The following is a 23,042-nucleotide window of genomic DNA, read 5'->3' as shown; positions in this document are numbered from 1 at the left end:
TTTCCTGAAAATGGTTTTGCGCAAAATTTGACGTTAATGCTTAAAACGACCACGAAATGCTCTGTAGCTACCATAATAACATTTTAAACTTTCCAGCAAACATGTGCATTTTTTCTGTGTCACAAACTGACATACGGGCCTTATTGTATCTGTAGTGTAAATGCAGGTATTGCATCAATTTTTTGTAAATTTTTGAGTTATTGAGGTAAATATCAGATTTCACGCATAAAATACCTCTAATGTTTTTCTGTATTTCATAACTTCCATTTCCATGTAAATTTTATTAAATTCGGTTCAGTAATAAGAAAATTGATATTTTATAAACTTCAGTAATTTATGTTTTTATCCCCAAAACCACTATAACGGGCCTTAAATTGTCAATTTCAATCCGCGCCAAAATAGTCAGATTCCCCGGCTATATCGTGAATCCCGTGAAAATAAAAATAGTCGGAGTCCACGGCTTAACCGTGAGTCCCATGAAATTTAGTATTCGGCGGGACATTACCCTACAAATAGACTGGACTAGATATGACTAGCGCACACCACATTTCGACATTAGACGAATCTATGTCAAACTGATTTTCATTGTTAGAAATTTATGCTCGTTCGAGGTAAGAAATTTATTTGTTAGATTTTGTATGATTTTTGAATTACGATTTTTATTTGGTAAATTTTTGTTCATTCTGCATAATTCTGTAACATTTACTTTTCGGCATGTAATTTTGGCTAGTTTTGGTTTGTTAGGATAATTTATTAAATTTTTCAGACTTTTTTAAATTATTTCGAAAGAGGAGTCTAAAATGTTTCGTTTGTATAAGATGTAAGATTTGTACTGAAATTTGTGTAACATGATAATTGTAAAGTACTGTTTCAAAAACTTATGTCAAATATTTCGTTGTTATGGAACGCCATTACTGCATTGTATTTTTATGTATAAATCTATGTGGCAAGTCTAGTACCATGTATGTAATATATTATTGTAATTTAAATTGTGTGCCAGTCTATAGCATATACATACAATGTCCGTTTTGTTGTATGACATTAGATATTATATGGATGCCAACTATGATATAACGTTTGATTTACATTGAATTTTGTTAATTTGTAGTTGTAAATAATAGCTGCAGTTTATCATTTCCGTATCTATAATTTTTCATCATAAACCTTTCATATCTGTTCCATACTTCAACTTTAGACTTTTAAGTAAGTAATTTTAGAAATAATGAAAGTAATAAGTGACGTATTTTAATCATGTGACGTCTGAACTTAGTAGCACATATATTTTGTATAAGTAGCACGTATTATTTATGGGAGCCTACGGAGGTATGGTGTACACAAAGGAGCAGTTTTATGCCCTGACATCTGTTTTGCTATGGTGCTTACCATATGTTATATATTTTAGCTTCTTCCGCCAGACGATTTTTACCTGGTGATGTCATAACCCGGAAGTACAATGCCCGGGGTTCACTTGTCTTCACTCGCCTGGATGTGATTTTCCCAGCGCAAAGCTTTCGTCCCATGGTTGTGCCGTAAACCGCAAAGACGATGATTTTTGTTATCCTCTGAAGTCAGTTCAGGGATGTAATCACCTACCACAATAGGGAGCCAAAACGGAATCAACGTATTCACGGTTTAAGGGACTTGATTTAAAGATATATTTTTTGTGCTACTTATAGTTCGCAATTATCTGAAAGATCTGTGCCACGTCACATTAAAATGGAACTGTCAGTGATAGAACTTTGTATCTAGAGATACTGAACTTTGATTTTTTTCCTCTTTCTCTTATAATCAGTTTCTTTTCTACATATCATTTATTCATTGTTAATACTCATTTTATGTAAATAAATTTGTTAATATTGTAAAGGGTGTTGATTTGTTCTGATAGTTATTGTCGCCGGTACGGCCAGTCTTGTCACATTCTGAAAACATTATAACAATAAACTGTTTTTTCTAGATATGCTTCTTATTTCCAGGACAATTTAGGCTACTGAGATAAACTTTTAAGGAAAGTTCGAAATAACAAGACAGTTTCTGTAAGTATTGAAACTGCTTTTGTGGCAATTGTGTGCACTTACACAAAAGGTATGGAGATAATTGATAATATTTACAGGAGACCGTCGACAGTTCCTATTTTTGTTCGTTCTGGCCTCGTCGTCTATACGTCTTACTATATTAAGGTATTTTATGTTGATGTGGGATATCTTCAAATTCCATGGCTATATATCCTATACATGTATGCAAACAATATATGTAGTGTTACTCTCTAAGTTCATAAATACAACTAAATGATTACTGGACAGTTGCATTATCCAACTAGACCTCTAGCAGTTTCATGAATTAAACAAGCAGTTTTTAGTAGTACAAATGTTATTGAAAAATTATTTTAGGGACGTTTGAGAGTTTACTCAGTCTTTTAAAATCATTTTATTCAAACAGACTCAACTTTGGTTAAATCAACGATCCTTAACAAAATCCATGCAGTACAAATCATACATTAGAATTGTTCCCTTCTCACACAGGATGTTTAAGGTAGTTCTGCACGTTCGGATCAAAATTGCGCACAAATTTCATAATCGGAGTCTATGGGAAAATCACAATTTTGTAATATTTTTGCTAAAGTACCTTTCTGTAAATGTAGATCTTGTAGATGAAACTTCCCACAGTCGTAGATAAAGATATGACCTATTATATTGTTAAATAAAAGGCAAAGGTTCGTGTTGTTCTTGAAATATTTGCATGCATTTCAATCTGATTTTAAGACATTTTATTTGGAATTATTTATTTGTCATTAGTTCATAGAATAATTTTCATTCCCGTAGGCCGAATCCAGGCTTCTTTCTACGTTTTCCGGATAAATGACGTCACGCCGTCACTTCCGGTTTATCAAACGTGCAGAACTACTTTAATAATGGACGTTGTAGTGACTACATCTAATCATGCTATATTTAGAAAACTTTGTCCTGTGCACTTCCTGTCATGCCAGATTAATCTTCAGCCCATTTCGTTCTAATTTAATGTTCGGTCTAACTGTCTTAGAAAGAAAATAATTGTGATATGATGACTAAATACTTGTGCTAAAAGGACAGTTCTAACTTACTCTTTTTCTAAACAATGAACCAAAAGTGATTATTAAACAGCCTGGATAAAAACATAAAATCTTAAATAAGTATAGTCCGTGTAAAGACGTGCTATTTCTAAATAATATTATTAGCTACATTTGTAGATGATGTGTGCGACATTACGGCGTGGATCATCAAATACGCCAAAAATTTAGTTATGTTTTGTCGAAAATATAATTATAGAAATATAGAAATTGAAAGCATAGCGTCAATTTCGTTCTGACAAGAACGGATCATATAATATGAGCCGCACCATGAGAAAACCAACATAGTGCGTTTGCGACCAGCATGGTAACAGACCAGTCTGCGCATCCGCGCAGTCTGGTCAGGATTCATGCTGTTCACTAACAGTTTCTCTAATTGCAATAGGCTTTGAAAGCGAACAGCATGGATCCTGACCAGTCTGCGCGGATGCAAAGCCACCATGTTGGTTTTCTCATGGCGCGGCTCATATGTCAGTTGGCTGGAATAATTTAACGTTGCATCGCAGTTGGATAAATTCATCAAGAATTCATTTGTAACTAGGAATCTTTGTTTAACCTTGACCATTAGCGGAGTATTACGTGACATAATATGCAGTTTTTTGAAATGTAACACATAATATAGTGGTAGAACCAGTGCCTTGAGTAATTTTTTGTTCAACTTACTTTTGCAATGAAACTAGCGCCGAGCCTTTTTGATATTATTACTTTCGTTAATTCTCACAGAATGAGAGCTTTTCTGGCAAATGAAAGAGAGGCATATATTTTTGAACATATAAATATGCATTTAAAAAAAAAATATGAAAAAGATTTGTTTGACATACCACAAAACATATAACAGCATTTTAAATGAAATATGACAGCGTATATGCATACACACTTACAGATCAGCTCACGCAAAAAGACCTTTTTTCTGTTTTTTTTCCCGAAGGAAAGCTATTGCAACATGGGGAATTCTTACATCTATATCATAATCCTGACGCTGTATATCTATAGATTTAGCGAAATTTGGCCGAGTCACTTAGAGAAATTACTTGACGTTACTCAGAGTCGATAGTATACTTGTAACACAAGGTCACACTGCTCGGCTCCGAGTCTGTTATAAACAATTAGATGGTTATGTCGAATACCGCAAGATGATTAAATTTCAAGACACTTTTTTCTTACTAACGAGTTAATGTTATGGTATTTAGTGTGACATCACTTTTCTGACAACTTTTGTAGTTTTCATGTTTCAACCTTATCAAATCAGCACTTGATAAAACACAATTTCAATGAATAAACATTCTTGCATAAAAACTACTTTTTTCACTGGATCCGCCCATGTATTAACGGGAGAAAAATCGTGTGCAAACAAGGCAGTTCACGTGCTGTTAATACCCGATTTTTATTTTTGAAATGCTTTCCCACGGACGTATATGTAATTCTGCGCAGATTGACATCTGGTATCTGCGTCTTTTTTCTTTCATAAAAACCTCTTCTTGAAGCATTAAAGATGCAACCTAAACCATAGAATGTTTTACTGTATCAGTAACTAACGCCAAATGCGCTGCCCCCAACATTGTTCGTACTCGTTTCTTCCCTTGTTTACTCCCCTTTTAGAACTCTGAGTCAATTCAGATTTTGTAGACAACCGTGAATGTTAAAGGTCCACTACTAACACCCGAACGAGTATTATATGAAAACCGAGTTTGTAGCTGAGACTTACCTATTTACTGAAAATATGACCCACTGCATCGGATCTGACAAAGTAGTCATGAATATGTTCAAGAATAACCAACAAACAAACAAACAAAAAATGCCAATTTCAAACCGAAAGTATGTTTTCCGACTGCTTACGAACCCGTCGCGCATCTTCGGAATTTTTCGGAAGAATCATCCAAAACGAGACTATAATTTATAAATAGATGCAACATAATTATATTCATGTCCAGAAATGAGACCGTGTTTTGAAGAGTATTGTCCCTTGATTATTAAGCCAGATCGGTTAAATGTGGTTGTTTCCCTTTAAACCATCTTAACGCGAGTATCGACTTTTGTTAATCTCTCTTATCTTGATAATCTTGACCTTACACTGGTTTTTTTAATTAGGGGTATTGCGACAACATTGTGAAACTTTTTACACAAGCGGAGTTTATACCTTGCCCGAGGCAATTTGCAGTGTATTCCTCCAATTGGTGATTTTGAATGATAATCGGGGTTTTGTTTCAAAATTGAGAGCCGGGAAGGATATTCCCATTTTAGATATATATTAAAACTTTTGATTATATCTTTTAAGGGCAAAATATATGTGAATCATAAATTAAAAGTTAATTAATTTAAAATACTTTTTGAAATTTAAATATTTTTATTCAAACATGTAATTTAAAATAACAGTTTTAACCTAATTTGACAGACGGAATTAGATCGACGTCATGTTTATTACCTGATATACATAACATTCTTATTTCTTCAAATTGGTGATTTTGAATGATAATCTGGAATTTGTTTAAAAATTGTCAGGAACCATATAATTCCCATTACTCAACGTATTTTTAAAATATGTATTTAATGACCTCCAGATTTGGCTAAAAATAATCTTTCTCTCAAATTAAAGTTTGTTAATACTAGAAGATGTGTTTTTGTGTCTAAAATATTTCGTCGAAACCAAAGAGCTATGGTCGAAACCAATAGCGCTATAGCGGAATAAGTGAATTATGACTTCAAAATATAGATTTTTTTTTATATAATCGAGACAGTTTACCTTGAGTAAAGCGTTACAACCGCTTTTCGATTTTCATCATATAGAAAAACAGCAAATTCTCAAGTATTTCCGTAATATATAGTTAAACTTTGTCAGTAATTAAGTTTTAAAGCCTTCTTAAGAAATATAGCATTTATTTCCAGATATCTATAAAAGTATTTTTTCTTGTTGTCGAACGATCTGGAGGATAGTCCCTTTAATTTTTAAAATATTTTTATGAGGGCGAAATATATTATGTATTTCGGGACTCCTTGAAAATGTGTCTTTTCAATTTTAAATTTTAAATATTATGGATCCGTGGCCTGTAAATACATTTTACTTTACAATAATGTGAATTTGGATTTTGAACGTTAAGATAAATTATCAAAATTTATAACTCCATATCCATAATTTAGATTTTAACTTTAAAGTGTTTATGCAAGAGCCGTAATAATTGTCCCTTTAGGCCGCGGGGCATGTCAGACAAACAGATACTAATCCAATTAGTAACGGTAATAAACAGAAATATGTCAGCATTCGGTTAACTTATTGTCAAACACGTTATTTGACTTTATCATACATATATAATCATTACAAAAAGATAAAATAAGAAATGTTTAACAACAATATTATAATACTTACAAACAAGAAACATGAAATTTACACCCGACCCAAAGGACTTGTTATATTTACATGTACAATATTCAAGTTTAAATATGAACATGTAGTTCTATATGTTAATCAACTTTATGTTATGTTACGTTTTAATGCAATAAATAATTCTAGTAGTGAAAATGGTATTAAATGAATTAAAAAATGGAATATTTTTATTTAAACATGTAATTTAAAATAACTTTATTCTTATTTAATCTGACAAAGTAATGACATTAAACACGGAATTAGATTGACACACATGTCTATCTAATTCAGTTTATCCGGTGTCATCAGTACACGTGTACTGTGATGGGCAAAATTTTCCAAATTAGTAAAATCAGTGATATTCAAACGTTTAGGGAAGCAAGAAGACATAAAAATAATTTAAAAATAAACTCATTGAAAGAAAGATTAACTTTTCTAGTTTATTTCAATAACTTAATAAATGTTGTGAGATGATTATAAATATAAGAATAAATCATTCTAAAAGACCATGTAAAGCTTAAAATCTGTCATTTCCTACAGAAATCAATGGGACTCGGGATCAAAATTAGTTACTTATTTCAAACGCTTAGGGAAGCAAGAAGATCATATTTTATTTTATTAAAAATTATATTGAAAGAAAGTGCAAATATTGCAGATTACTTCAATAACTTAATAAATATTGTCAGATGATGCTTTTGATGTCATTTGATGTGTTAAAGATTTTCTCCTTCTATATTTCAATAGGCGTAAATTGACCGATAATGGCTAATCGATACACCCGATAACCTGTTTTCAAGGGAGACAATTTCGTTAATAAGCCAGCAAATTGGCTTAGATTTCTGGGTATGATATTATGTGCCCAAACGATAACAAAACTCACAAAAACTTCATGGAAATCATTCTTATGATACAGGTATTACAGCTATACTGCAAGTTTTCGGGAGGACAATTTAGGCAATTCCCGAATAAAAGTGTTTTCACAACTTCGTCTGCAAACGTTTTCAGTTATTAATAATCTCTTTTCAGCATAGTTTTAAGAATATAAATGAATAACTATCTTACACTGTAGAAACAAAATGTGATTGAAATTTACCTAAATACACTTTTACATTATTTATGTACATATGGCTACATTAATTCAATAAAATTTTAAACATTAAATACATTGTCTTGGCCTAATATATGTTACTGTCAATTTGAAACTAAAAATTTGTACATCTCATATTTTTCATGCATATCGTGTAAAATTACCATCATGGAAATACAGTTTTTTTGTCGCGCGTCTTTAAACGGATATTCGTTTCAATTAATTTTAGAATCACGTGATCCCGAAGAATTTCCGACCGATTACGGAAAAGTGATAAACACGAAAGTAGGACAAAATGACCACCCATGTCAGTCTAAGAAAATACAGAAACAATCATTTGTTTCTCTGTACATGTGTTGATTTCAAGGGAATATTGCACGGCTATCGTAATGTTTAGTAGTATATTTCAAAATGTGTAGTCTTGTTTTAAGATTTATGTCTATTCATTTGTCTTTATTTTGCACCTTTAAAGAATCGCCTGTTTACCTGTGCGATTCTTTGTTTTTAGGTATCATATGTATGATTTTGGTAAGTATCAGTCAGTATGTTTTTATCTAATTTCTCGAAGAATTTATATAAACAGCTTAGAAACTTGACACTACGTTCGTACTCATCCGTACTCCAACTGCGTGTCCGTACTCAATATAACTCGAATGTAAAGTTATTATTCTTGAAATTGTGATCCAGTCCACCAAATTGTGAAATGATATGAACAATTATTGGTAATTTTATGTTTGTAATAATGAGAGATAAAAAATCGCTTAAAACCTTCAGGATGTGCTTTTGAAAGTGTTGTTTATTTCCGGGCCCTGGATATGGATATTTAAAACATGTTTACCGTTTCCAAGAACAACTGGAATGGTAAATAAAAATGTACCGGAATCGTCAAGGCATCACATATGAAAACAATACATAAATCGTCGTGAAATATATTTTTATGCAAGAATAGCGACAATACACGTTTGTTTTGTGTATTATCCCTACAGTAACGTTTCAAACATTGTTGATTTAATACATTTTCGACTGACTTGTAATCGTGTAATTTAAACACATGCTTAGCAGAACATGCGAAGCCACATGTAAAAATCATTCAGCATTCCGAACGGTATTTATTCATATCAACACACACACACAGCGCGAGAGCTTTGAACAGTCTCCGGATTTAGTTTGCAAATCCGGAATTTTCGCAAACTCAGCTACCTTTTGCCTTTGACTTTTCTCTGATTTTTTGACATTAAACGATAGTTCTAATCCCATAGAGTAATAATTGGTCGTTTTCTTCTTTATATGTTAAAGAATGAATTCATGGGAGGTTTTCAAAGTGGGTCCTCCCATGGGAGTATTTTTTCCTCCCATGGGGTTTTTGCTAACCCATGGGAGGTCCCACGGGTGGATTTCTCCCACTTTACCAATTACGGGAGAAAAAAACCGTGGGTTTTTTCTAAAATTTTCAAATCAAAATATTTTAACTCAAATTAATAATTTATACAATAAAAAACTGTTGTGACATGATTTCGCGTTGAAAAACGACTTTTGAAAAAAAAACTCCCATTTTCGTTATGGGAGGAAACCCCCCACTGGCGACTCGATGAATTTTTGAAATTGCATTTAATGTTTCACTTTTTGCTAATTAATTATAATTTTATCAATATCAACTCAAATTTAACTTAAAGATGTATTACTGTGCGAAATAAAAAATAATCGTAAACCCCACGGGTGAAAACCTCCCTTTGTTTTAAATGGGAGCACAATCCCGTGGGAGGTTAGAAAATAAATAAAAAATAAATATTGTGACATTTTGACAGAACAAAACATCAGTTTTTTATTTTAATACTAATATTCCATCATAAAGTAACATCTGGGTTTCTACTCAGCGAAAATATTATACACTGTATAATTACAATGCCACCGACACGATTAAACACAGGCCGCTTTGCTGATTATGACCGTAGCATTGCGATCTCAACGATGTCACATAATAAGACAGTTCATAAAACTTACTGAAGCATAGACGATATATTTGACATGACAAATATGCACCGCGGGACTTTTTTAATCCAAAAATTTAAAAAATGCAGGAGATTAGAGGAAACTCTCCTTTTAAATTGAAGTTCACAAAGAAAAACATATCCAAATCTAACCCGATCTGCCTCTGTCATAATGCTAGTGTCAAAGACTTAAATCATTATTAAGTACTTCCTTTCTTATTTTAAATGCCTAATATATCTCCAGCAAATGTACTAGTATTCTTCATATAATTGTTAAAAATACGATGCGAAGAAATCAATAATTTTCAATATAATGACATTATTAACAAAATAAACTCGAATTCAAAACATAATGACCATCCTCCAACAACCTAAACATACCGCACCTTCTGGAAAAATTCTCCTCCGTAATTTGCCCAGTCAAGAACCATTATAGAAATTAAATCAGCAGAAAGGACGATATAATGATAAGACCTGAAAAATGCCCCACCCAGTTTTGATAAGAATTTGAAAAATTAATACTGTAACTTTAACTGTTAAAAACTTACGAGATCATAACTGTTTTAATACAGTGTTGTGATAGTGTTTAAGCGGCATTTTCAAAGAAAAAAATGTTTGGTTCCTCAAATGTTAAAAAGGCATGAAAGACACCTCTGAGCAACGCACTCAAGTAACATCTTTGTTTCGGGGCGTCAATACAATTCAAATAGTAATTATTTTTCATTTAATATAACAGGCCCGCCGTTGAAACATATATGGTGATGTAATTTCAAATATGTAGTCCGAATATTCGCCGAATGTTTAGGCTACTTTATGCAAAAATCATGCCAAAATCTTTCTAGGAAATTTTTGTTTTCGAGCGGAATGACTAAGATGTGTGTAAAAACTGTCCTATAGATTAAAAAAACACACTAAAATTATCATATAAATCATTTTTAATGTAAAATGAGCGAACAAATACGGGAGTCTCCGACTTCGTTTTCGCTGTATCGTCTTAATTTTCCCCTACTGCCCTTTGCACGCGCATATTTTGTATATTAAAATTTCAGGAAGAACTATTTGTATTTCAGAGGAAAATAACGTAATCACAAAAAAGTTTACAACAAATAGATTTCATTTTAAGCGTATTCTAAGTTTTTAAGCAATTTTCCGATTTCTTTCCGATTTTTATTGTCACACTTGTACATCTAAATACATCTTACACACATAAAACATAATGAAAAAAGAGACATCTTATTAATCATCCTACTGCTCGTTCTCTCTTCCATAGAAGTTTTTTTAATTTTCTTAAAATGTTTCTGAAATGTTTTTGCATAAAATATATTATAAAATTCCTTGACAAGCGGGTTCATTTTTCACGCTACAATGCTATGAAAATTGGGAAGTTAAGCACATTCGCGTTTTTCAACCAAGTTCACATTGTCTGTTTGTAGGATTTATTTGCAGCCTTAATTATTCGGCTTGTTGCATTATTAAATATTTTGTTTTCGTATTTGGATTAAGCCCGTTTCATCTGTTTCATAAATAGTGAAATACAATTTTCCCCGGAATCCGGAGATGTTAGTTCGAGCCGAACTAGCTACAGCACTCCATGAAGTGGGAAAGTTGTTAGTTTCTTACGGAGAGTAAACTGTGAAGTCGGGTTGTGTAAGCGGACCGCCGTGACATAATTGTGAGAAACGGAGTAACCCCAACACAATGGTTATCAAATGCATAAGATGTTAGTGCAATAACTTATTTCATGCCCGTACATTTTTAACGTCTGAAGTTTAATTAATATTGTTTTGACATTGCATATTTCGACCAATCTAAAAGTCAAAATTAGCCAGGAATAATTATTGTTTTGTGGATTTTCGCCCGTTTTCGTCAACATTTTATTGTTTACAAGTACTAAACTCTTTTTCCGCAGTAAATACAACAGTCCCTTTGAAAAATAGTAGTCACGGATGGACACCAAATCTACGACCGCTCGACTGACAGGCGAACGCTCCAATCAGTGTGTTACCGGTCCGACATAAGGGGTGGGGGTATTTTTTGAATGGTTGAATTACACAAGAGACTATTTTTGCAAGGTATGTTGTATCTGAAGCTTCAAAACTGGAAATGTTTTAAAATCTACACCGCACATAGCGTTACAAAGATATGCCCGTATTTATTTCATGTATGAAACAAAGAGCAATAATATATGATTAAGATAAAAAATGAAGTTAGCAGTTAACTGTTAAAACGTGAAAGTTCATTGTTATCACTACCCTTCTGTTTATTCATATAAAATCTTTACCGATTTCTTTTTTTATTTACTTTTTTATAGTGTTTTAAAACAGACTCTGAGCGGTCATGTTTCGGGCTACCCGGGTTCTGAATGTTTGCGTAGGAGTTTGAAAACGGCACCGATCTTTCATATTTTATACTTCAATTTATTCATATTACCCGGCTTTGTTCCAAGCTAAAGTTGAAAATGACTCCAGCAATAATATTCAATTTATTTATATTTGAAAAATACACATACTGATAAAAACGATGGAAGTTTTTATCTGAATTTTAGACATGAATACTGTCAAATGTTGACAAATTCGTGGCCATATATTTACTCTGTTCATAAATAAATATGTTTGATTGTTTGTTTTTTTTTTTTTTTTTTTTTTTTTTTTTTTTTTTTTTTTTTTGCTTCAAGGCATTCATTCTAGTTTTGATTGAAAAGAATATATCAGAAAATATATTTAAAGTAGGCAGTAGTTATATCCACTCCTTTTAAGAGCTACAAGTAGATATTTTATTGTTTAAATATGACGAAAATCTGGATGCGAAATAAAATCTTTAGCGTACAAGCTGTTTACCATCAACGCTTAGAACGCACAGACGTGGCGTCGTCGAACGTAATGTTTGACGTTCCGCTAGATGACGCTGCATTACGCCTTCTTGACATTAGCAATATTTTTGTCTGTGATTTGACCCAAAGTTTGAGCTCAGATGACACAATTTTGGATTCTAAAGAGACAAGCATGTTGACAAGGCTTCATGTAAGTATGTTCTATATAGTCTTAACAAGGCTTTTCAATGATTTGACCTAGCAACCTAGTTTTTACCCCAGATAGCCCAGTCTTAATTGCTCGACAAGCGTTCCGAAATGGTGACATACAGATCAGGTAGAACATACGTTCTCTGAAGTGCTGACATAATTTGTCTTTGATTGACCTAGTGACTTATTTTTAACACCAGTTCAGGTTCAGAAAAATTGCCTTGATACCAAGGACATTCTTAAAAGGTATCACCTTGATCAGATAGGTCAGACAGACGGCCTCTTGTATGTTTACAACATTTTTCATTATTTGACCGACTGATCAAGTTTTTTTTAACTTAAAAAAATAAACCAGTTTTGTACTCGTCACTACCTTTATTAATACAACACACCGTGGTTTATAACGATTTTGTTACAATTAAGACTTTAAGAGTACAAACAGTAAAACTGTTGACGGCGCAAGACGATAAACAGGCGTTAACGGACAACGGAATTATTGGAATGACTCTCCGTGTTAAGATAAGGTAAAAATAATTTAACTTTTCTCATTTATTTCGTACTGTTTGTCATCAGTTCTTTTCCAGGTACAGTACTCCAACAGGTAAATACAATCCTACATTTGTACATCTTTTACTTAAAAAGATACAACTTGATCTACACAAAAATAATCAGTTATTGTATATCAGTTATTCTAATATGCAAAATTATGTTTTTTAGAGCATATTACATGAATGTCTTTTCATAATGAATTGATTCAACGAGTTTAATTGTCACACTTTTTTTATCACATGTTAGCTTTTCCTGTCGAAACATCAAACATTTGACCAACATCTCCTATATTGTAAACGACGTCGGCGTCAAAGCTTTATTACACTAGTATAATGGCTTTATTACATTCTCGCGGCGTTAAACATGTGATAATTCCAATTATATAATCTTCTGTTTTTTTTTTTTATAAAACACACTACATGTAGGTAACCGGATATGTTCGGTGCAGGATGCTATGTTCGGTGCAGGTTCGATACATTGATTTGAAAACTTTAGTGGTGTTAGTATTCTCCTTATTTCGGCCTGTAAAAACAAATAACCAGTAAAATCACCTCACTAGTCTTATCACGTATTAAACGAAGTTTCCAAAGCCAATTTAAAATCCTGTTAAGATGGCATTTTAAGCAAAACCGGCGAAGTTAAATGTTAAACTTTACACCAATTTCAGCAATTATAAGTTTATAGCCACATTTCTTTGAAAATATTGCAAAACAAAGCCAATATCTTTATGGACTTTATTTATCAACCTTTTCCATGTCACCCTTCCAAAACAAAATGTCTAAATCGGTGTTTTAGTGAAGAGTTTTACGTTTGAAATACACCATATGCACGAAAAAAGGCAATGTTTGGCGTAGGAAAAATCACGTGAATTGTGTAGGAGAAAACTACCATAATACTTTGTTGGAGGTGAATTGCAAAAAGAGCCAATGACACTTCCGATGGGGCGCTAAAGACCGGAACTATACAAGAAGCATTCATAAAAAAAGAGGGTGATTTGAGTTTTTACATTCTGTTACCAATTTTAGACCCTTTTTCAAAAATCGGACAATGTAGTTCCACTCAAAAAAAGGTTATACTCGATTTGTATGCAGATCAATTTGCAGTGCGCGAGCGTTTCTTGATTGTAAGAAAGTGAACATCTGTCTATATATTTCGCCCAAGTTTACATTGTTAACAAAATGTCTTCTTACGGTTAAACCTGTGTGACTTTTTGATGGGTTTTGTCCATTTATGTGCATTTTTGACCAAGAAGAGGAACCACTCCTGCAGAGGCGGTGCTAAGAATCAGAAGTGGAGCCAGTGTACATTTAATGTCAAGGTGTAGATGTGAGGAGAATTTTCCATTCGACAAGAGTTTTCTCGGCCAATGAATTTTCGAATTGAACTGAGTAGTGTAACCTAGGTTGCAGTTAATATGATAACACACTTGAAAGTATTCTTTATTTTGTTGTTTGTTTAGGTTAGCCTTTAAACTAAATCTGCTGAAAGACTTTTCGATGGACTTGTAAATCGTAGTTTTTAAAATGAGTTACTCAGACTATAGCTGAAAGTTATAATCTCCATGTTCTAAAAATAACAGTCTAATTGAAAGTACCATGTGTTCGAGATATTTATTCCCAATTCAAATCCAGAGAATACAGTTATGTCTTTCCCGTGTCCGATTGTCTGTCGTTCTGGGAAATATCTGCTGTTTTAAAGCGTAGATTCTGACTAGATAAGCTGAATGTATTCATTTAGTTAATATTAACAGTTGTATAAAATACGATTAAGGTATCGGTGACACTGGTATCAACAAAACGGTCATATTATTCACATAAGGGATAATTCCTTATTTTCAATATGAAAAGATGATTTTAATAATAATGAGATAGATGAAATAATATTTCATTTCAAGACCATATACATAAACAAAACATAGCTATAGAACGACTGACAAATGGACACAGACAGTGTTAAAACTATATCCCTAAGATCTTGTCAGTGGATATATATCTCCAAAACAAGACATTTTCAATTTGACTGTTATCTTTGGAACATGTGGAATACTAACTTTAGCCATAAATTTTAGCCACCTTTTTACATTTTTCATTCAAACTAGGCATCTGTATTTACATGTCAATCCATAAGACTTCCAGTAAAACAGCTTGACTAAACTTACAGCAAAGTTAAAATTGAAAATAAAAGAGGAATTCTAAAAGCACTTAAAAACTTGTAATCATATCGATTGCCAAAGAGATCAAACTACTCAGTTTAATTCCAAAATTCATTTTCCATAACAATTGTTGGCGGATGGGTAATTCCACTTACATTGAAAATATCATATACAACTAATGGCCGTATGTTTAAGCGCAATTACACATTAAAATAGGGAAAAGAATCATTAATATGTATCAATAAAGTTTAAGGAAAACGTCTCCTCTGCAGCGCTGGCTCCTCCTCTTGGTGGTCAAAATGCGATGAAACATGCCACTAAATCACGTGTCTTATACAGTTATAAGACACTCTGTTTCACAAATATCGGTATGGTAACATTTTAATCTTGGATTTATGTAAATTAGGGCCAAGTATAAGTCTCAGTCACACTACACCGTATAGCGTTAACGGACGTCCAATGTATAACAGAACTTTCAATCCGTTCGTGTCCGTTCGCACGCGTTTCTTTTCCTTTTCTCATGCGGCGCCTGCGCTCCTTGTCTGGCGGTGTTCGTTCCACCCAGTGGAAGGTTTTGAGCATGCTGAAAATTTAGAACATACATCACCGGGTAAAGTTGTCCGTTAGATGTACGGTAGACATGCGCTGGTATGCGCTTTGTTCTTTACTCGTGCGTTCCTTTTTCTGTACTTGTCCGGTTCGCATCCGTTCTTGTCCGATGGACCTAATTCTCGGCTGGACTACTACCGGACATGCAACGGATGTAACGTATGTTCAACTGACGATAACTGACAAGAACGTTTTGTCACTTTCTCATACGTTGCGCTTACGTTCTACGCGGTCCGTGGTATCGATTAATGGAACGTTGTTCGTCCTGTATATGTGCGTTAATCTTGCGGTCATTGTGCGTTTTATGCGCCCCATACAGCGATCGCGAGAGCACCGAGCAGCAGCGAGTGATGCCTTTCGTCACCGGATAACATTCTGCCGCAATTGTTCTATACGTTGGGCGTACGTTAACGCTATACGATGTAATGTGACTGACCCAATATAGACACATGCCCACTTTTGGTTTGAACCAGTCCTATTTCCAACTTTCAAAAGTCCTCACATCAAGAAATGCTTTCGCTCTGCAAATCGACCTGCCTACTTACAAAGTATAATCATTGTTAAATGGAACTAAATTGCCCGCTTTTTGAAATAAGGTCCTAAATGTTTGCTATATAAAGTAAGTCATCAATTTTGTCTAGGTTAGGTGATTTTTTTGGCTAGACTGATTAGACTATCAACTCGCCCTCTTTCTTTGTTTACATTTCTTGTATAGTGCCGGACATTAGCTCGGAAGTATTATTGGGTCTTTTTTCACCTCCAAAACGAGAGGGAACCAGTGTTTACAGGCCATCTTATGCAACCTCACATAATACTCCTCGCGTAATTTTTCAACATCAGTAAACTGCAAGGGAGCTAAAATGTTTTGGCAACTGAGGCTGAACAATGAATTTCGATATCTATAACTACAGCTTGAAAGAAAAACACGTTAAAGTCTGTACATTGTATCACCTAATTTTAGACCTCCAATTATTCATTCATACTGTGCTTTTGTCAAATTGTCAAAATTGCCTTGTATAAAACCACGAGGTTGATATCTCGTATATAGACATGTTTTCCTTTTTCATTTTTTGAAAAATACAAAATGATTTTACCAACTGAAATACGCTGTAAAAGGACGTGACTCACGTTACAAGATTATATAAGGGGACTGGCGTTGGCGACGTCTGATTTACTTATTGTAGACATGAAAGAATCAAATCGTGCAAAACTTGTAGAATTAACTTGCACGGATCCCTCTGAATTAACATTTTCCTACTAATTAAGCATTATTTAAGCTTTTCAATGAAAATATGTCTGCACCTAATCGTTTACATTGACTTTAGATAGATGCAATTAACGTACGTACAGTACCATTGTTTCAGCCACAGATAATTAAGAAAAGGATAGTCTCAGTAGAGGAACATGCATTCAATTTAATTAATTTCCATTTTATGTTTTTTTTTTGTCATTAACCGTCGAATTTATGAAGGTTCGGATATAAATACATATTTGTGTACTGATCTGCGCTTTCTGTTACGTCCGTGAACGCTATTGTAGAGACCTCTAGATCTTGGACAACATTCTACCTGCTATAAATTGCCATGCTACTTGAATGAACCACAAATGCATTCTGATAAGAATAATCAATATTGTCGATATATTAGGCTACTTATAAACAAGTTAATAATTGCCTTTATGTTTTTTACATAACACCCCCACGCCCCGTCACCAAACTGGACAAAAATATAACAAATATAATAATTAATTCCATCCTCGCGTCTTTAATTGTTCTACGAGGCAGTTTAGTTAAATTTCAAAGCAGAACGATTATTAAAAACCTCTCCTCGCGGTATTTTTTAACATTTCGTAGACTTGGTGGATCTACAAACGAAATGAAGATATGACCTTTTGGAGGGGTATTTTGTTCTTCAGCTTAGATTAAATAAAAAACTATCAAGCATACATTCCACCTACACCCTTTGAAATTGCACTTATGGTAATAGTGCTGTAAAATTTATTACTTGAGAATCTAAATCATTTCTGCTAAGATGTCCAACTGCATCAGTTAAGTATTGTCATTTCTCGCCTGAAAAACGTAAACGAAAATTTACTCCTCGTTTCATTATAAACAATGGGCGTAAAGTGGCCAGGGGAGAGTTTAAACGATAATTCTGCATTTGCTTTAAACGCGTTGACAGTAACAAAACAGTGTTGCAAAACAAAAGCAGATTTGTTTATCTGTTTTGGGGTTTTATAGCGACATGACTGTGTTTAATGATAACGTCAAGTATAGAGGATATTCGTAATTATATCACTTTACTATTATTCGCGGAAAGAGGGTTTGTGTTTTATAACGTAGTGAGCGGACCTAAAATAACACTCCAGCGTCCGTGTGATTTTGAATAATCATTTACTTGTCGTGCATCTAGCCGAAAGAAAACACTTAAGGTTTCACTTACTAACAGAGAATACCGTTATCGAATACATTTAATCAAAAACAAACGCAATATATAATCTTGTGAACATCGTGCAACATAAAGTTCAAATTTGAAGTCAGTACTGAGTACCGAAACATAAATTCTTAACATTATCTAAAGTGTGGACGTAACGAGTTCCTGTTCAAAATGATTAAGGCATCGCCACAGTCACAATTCGGTATCAGTTCATATTTTCAGGCCGGGTATTTTTCTCTTGAAAATTGCACTAAAGCCTTAACAGCTGGTCAAATTATCATCAACATAAGAAGCATATGATAATTTATAGTACATATGCTGCTTGTAAAATGTTTGAGTCTCGTTTAGACCGAAAATTTACCCCAAAATATTGAAATTTTATGTGCAGTAGAACTCCAATATAAAAAATATTACAAAGGCAAAATTTAGTTAATTTCATAGTACAATATGTATACTGCAAATTCCTACGGATTTTTGTTGTAATTGTTCCTGGTTATTGCATTAGACATAAAAAGACAACCCCATGTAAATTTAATTTAAAATGTTGTTTGTACATGCATTACTGACCACAGGTAGCCAGGTAAACCTATACATAATCCTATAATATCACCTGTTTATATACATGTAAATTATATGTAAACAGATAACACAAATTGTATAAATTGATGGTGTTGGGATTTTTGTGTATAATTCAGTAATCAGGTAAAATTTCAAAATAATTTCTGAAGGCTTTATTCTTCACGGTCTGCTTTACAATTGGCTCTAATTATCTTTGAAATGTATTGAATATATATATTGAGTTTGACTGCAGATAAAATTGCAAAATGTTGTCATAGAAAAATATCGAATAAAGGCATAACACGTAAAATGCACCACACTTGTGCATTTTACGTGTTATGCCTTTATTCGATATTTTTCTATGACAACATTTTGCAATTTTATCTGCAGTCAAACTCAATATATATATTCAATACATTTCAAAGATAATTAGAGCCAATTGTAAAGCAGACCGTGAAGAATGCACATCCTTCTACATGCATATGTTCACATATATATTTAAAACATAATTATGACAAATTTATTTACTTTATTGTTACCACTTAGTCATCTTTTATTTTTATGAAAATGTCCATGGAAAACTTTGAGTCAAATGGCTGCCACTGTAGGCGATGCCTTAATTTGAACACACACTTTACACGTCTTGAAAATTTGCCTGGCTGTTTGAACGTTAAATAACAAAATATATATGAATCGTGTGCTTATTATACCTCAGTACATGCTGAGTACTGTAGTTCCAAATTATATTGTTTTTAGTTTGACCTTATAAAGACCTAATTATGAAGTTTTATATTGTCGTAGAATGCATCGAATATCGTAAAATCACAAACCTTTATTGGAGAAGATCTGCAGAATTTGTTGTATGGACATAGAGATGCTAGGTCTGGTAGATTCTGAAAGCTTCCTGAATCATTAGCACTTGGCAGGGTGAGTTGGTTTTCTTGGCTTGCTGCTGAAAAGTTTTCATGAAACCAGAGGTAAAATATTAGCTGTAATAATTTGGTAGTCGTTTGTCCTTTCCTGTACATTCTTCATAAATTTTCTTTCTTCAAATAAAATGACAAACTTTTAGTACAAATGTACGCCTATGATAAAAGTGATGCAAAGTTCTTCCTTTTATATAAAAATTGTTCAGTCTTGTCTAGTTTATGTCTCGCAAGGGCATAGAGTGTGATATATGGAATTTTATAAGTGTTGTCAACATGATATGCTGACAATTTTAGAGTCGTAAAAAATATTTATTTAGTACACTGTCTATCGCAAAGTTCTCATCTCTTCTCTTGCTTATTAAGGTTATTCCAGAATTGATTCTGATTATCAAAATAATCCAGAGAGGCACCAGCTAATTGGCTTTATCATGTATCTATAAACAATGTTACTGTGCAAAAATATTACTACTGCTGTTATTCTAATTATTATATTGATATTTTTATTATTTATTTATTATTATAATCATCATTGTGCAAGTGCGATCACTTCATAACATAGTCCCAATTATTTCTGTTTCATTACTGTAACAGTAACTAGTAATTCATTCAGGCTGTTCGTGGAAAGGTGATATATATTCTTTTCGTAACGTTTTTTTTTCCAAAGACAATATCACGCATGACCTGAGTCCAGTCATTTTCGAGTCTTCTTTGCGTCTGTGTAAACAAAGCTTCAGATAACAATCCGAGATGGTGTCACCCCGGTATTGAAGTACTTCCGGGTCGTTGTATCCTGAAATGTAGTTTTTTGTTATGGTGAAGTCTCCATTTTGAAGCCATCCCTATTATGACTGGTTACATTTCTGATGTCTTTAACTTTGTTTCTTGCAGAACCACATTTCTGTGCGGAAGGATTAAAAAGTACTCAACCGTGCGAATGAAGATTTTAACACTGAATGTAAACATTGAAATGTAGCAAAAAAGTTCATTGTTTATCTCAGTTCCTTTATAGTAAGAAATGACTGGAAAAGTGTTAAATTTTGAAATACAGAGCTGCCATTGCTGTAATTTTGTTGTGAAATTCACAGTTAATGTCCAAAAATGCTTGTTTTACTTTACAGCAAATAAAGAGAGATACCAGATATGTCGTTAGAATCAGCTCTGTAAGTTGCAGACGAGAAATAGCTGATATATCCCATGTCTTCATCTTTAAGATAAAAACGCTTTCCGCGAGTGTTCATAGTAACTTGTACTATATTACCATTTTTTTCAAGTTAGATTTTGCTTGATGTGTGAAATATGGTTAAAGTTACAGACTGCATACCTACATTAACATTTGTTCAAACATTTGAGTGCCTATATAATAGTTTGGAACAGTATACTTGACAGGTCAAAACTGTGGAAATATGAAAGAAACATAAACAAATGTATTAATAATTATCCTTTTAATATGACTTTAATTAGGCTTCAGGAAATAAAAAAAAACAACAACAACAACAACAAAAACTAGAAATATCTTGGGAATGACAATAGTTTGTGAAATTTGAAGAGACGTGACTGTGTGTTGTTATCATTAGATGAAAGTATTCTAGTCCAAACTTTTGTTTAAGGTCGTGTCATTGTGTTTTACATTTATGCTAGTCACAATAAGTCCTCTTCAATGTTTAGTGTTCCACCATTGTGTTTTACGTTATTTCTAGTCACATCAAGTCTGATGTATTGTGTAACATTACAGCATTAGGCAATAATTTAACTTTTTTTCTAGGCACACACTGTCTGTTCTTTAAGGTAATGTATTTTATATGTCAATAGATATTTTAGTAATAATTTAAGGTATTTGTACTTATATTCTTATCATAATAACCCCCATCTTTATAGGTTACAACATTGTATTTTAAATAATTCATGTTAGCCAATTGAAGTCCCCTGAATTGTTCTAGTCACATATTGTAATCTTTTTTGTAATATTGTAAGGACATGTATTCTTTTCTTTCTTCTTTTGAGCTTTTCTTTTTATTCAACTGTCAAGTTATTATTATTATTATTATTATTATTATTATTATATCAGATTTATATAGCGCCCTTTTCATGATAAACACGTTCAAAGGCGCTTTAATTTACATATAGCAACTGCAGCTACACAGGGCGCGAAATCATCCTCTACCAGTACAGACACAGAGCGATCTGACCAGAGGGACAGAGTGAGATAAAGCCTGCAGAACAGACAAAGAGAACTTTTCAGATACAGACGTGTTCAGTGGATTGAAATGTTTGTCTCAAGTTTTGCTGTCAAATGTTTACAGATATTCGGTATATACTGAGCAAAACTTCCAACTAGACACTTGAAGAATGTAGATATATTTTTTATTTTAATATATGTTTAAATGCGACTCGATGAAAGGGCGCGTGCTATGGAAAATGTTGGAAGCAGGAATGTCAAATACATGCCTGTCAAAGATCTTGGCTACCTGGAATAAATCAGAAAACGTACTGAATGTCACTTCTGAATAATTGTATTTTTGTGTAATGGTATCAGAGAATTTTCTTTCAAAGAATATTGACAATTGTAACATGAATCACAATGCCTACTTGAGACGTGACACTCCTGCTTCCAGCATTCCAATTGCATGCATCCTTTCATCGAGTCGCATCCGAGGCATATTCAGTTTATTTCAGATGTTTCTAATTTTTTTTTTGCTTACACGTAACGCCAGGCTTCTTGAGACACACAACAAAAATTCAATTCAACCAGATTTTAAGAATACAAATGACAAAACCACGATTTATTCGTGCACAACCAAACAGAGGATTTTCCCAAAAGTAAAATTATTTTACCGATATTTGTGTAGGCATTCAGGTCAATAAAACGATGTTTAAAGTTCATTAGCTTACCTTTTAAAGTAAAAAAGATATCTACATTCTTCAAGTGTCTAGTTGGAAGTTTTACTCAGTATATAATTTTCTTCGCTCTTTGCTCGCTCGTGCTAATATTGTTTTTTTCGCTCGCCACTCCAAATGATTGAAAATAATCCGATGAACAACTTACAATTTGGTGTGGCCTAAGCATTTAATTTTTTAATTGTTTTCACGCAAGAATGATTTCAAAATAAAACTGGTTATAGTTTAACCTTTATTTTGTTATCGAAAATATTTTAAAGGAAGCGGTGGTCTATTGGTTAAAGTGTCGGCCGCTCAACCCGGAGATCTTGGGTTCTAGTTCATGACTATGCCTTCTCATATGACGTCAGGGCTTGGATT

This window comes from Mercenaria mercenaria, chromosome 7 (genome assembly GCF_021730395.1).
Source record: "Mercenaria mercenaria strain notata chromosome 7, MADL_Memer_1, whole genome shotgun sequence".
Classification (NCBI taxonomy): Eukaryota; Metazoa; Mollusca; class Bivalvia; order Venerida; family Veneridae; genus Mercenaria; species Mercenaria mercenaria.
This window is presented reverse-complemented; position numbering follows the sequence as displayed.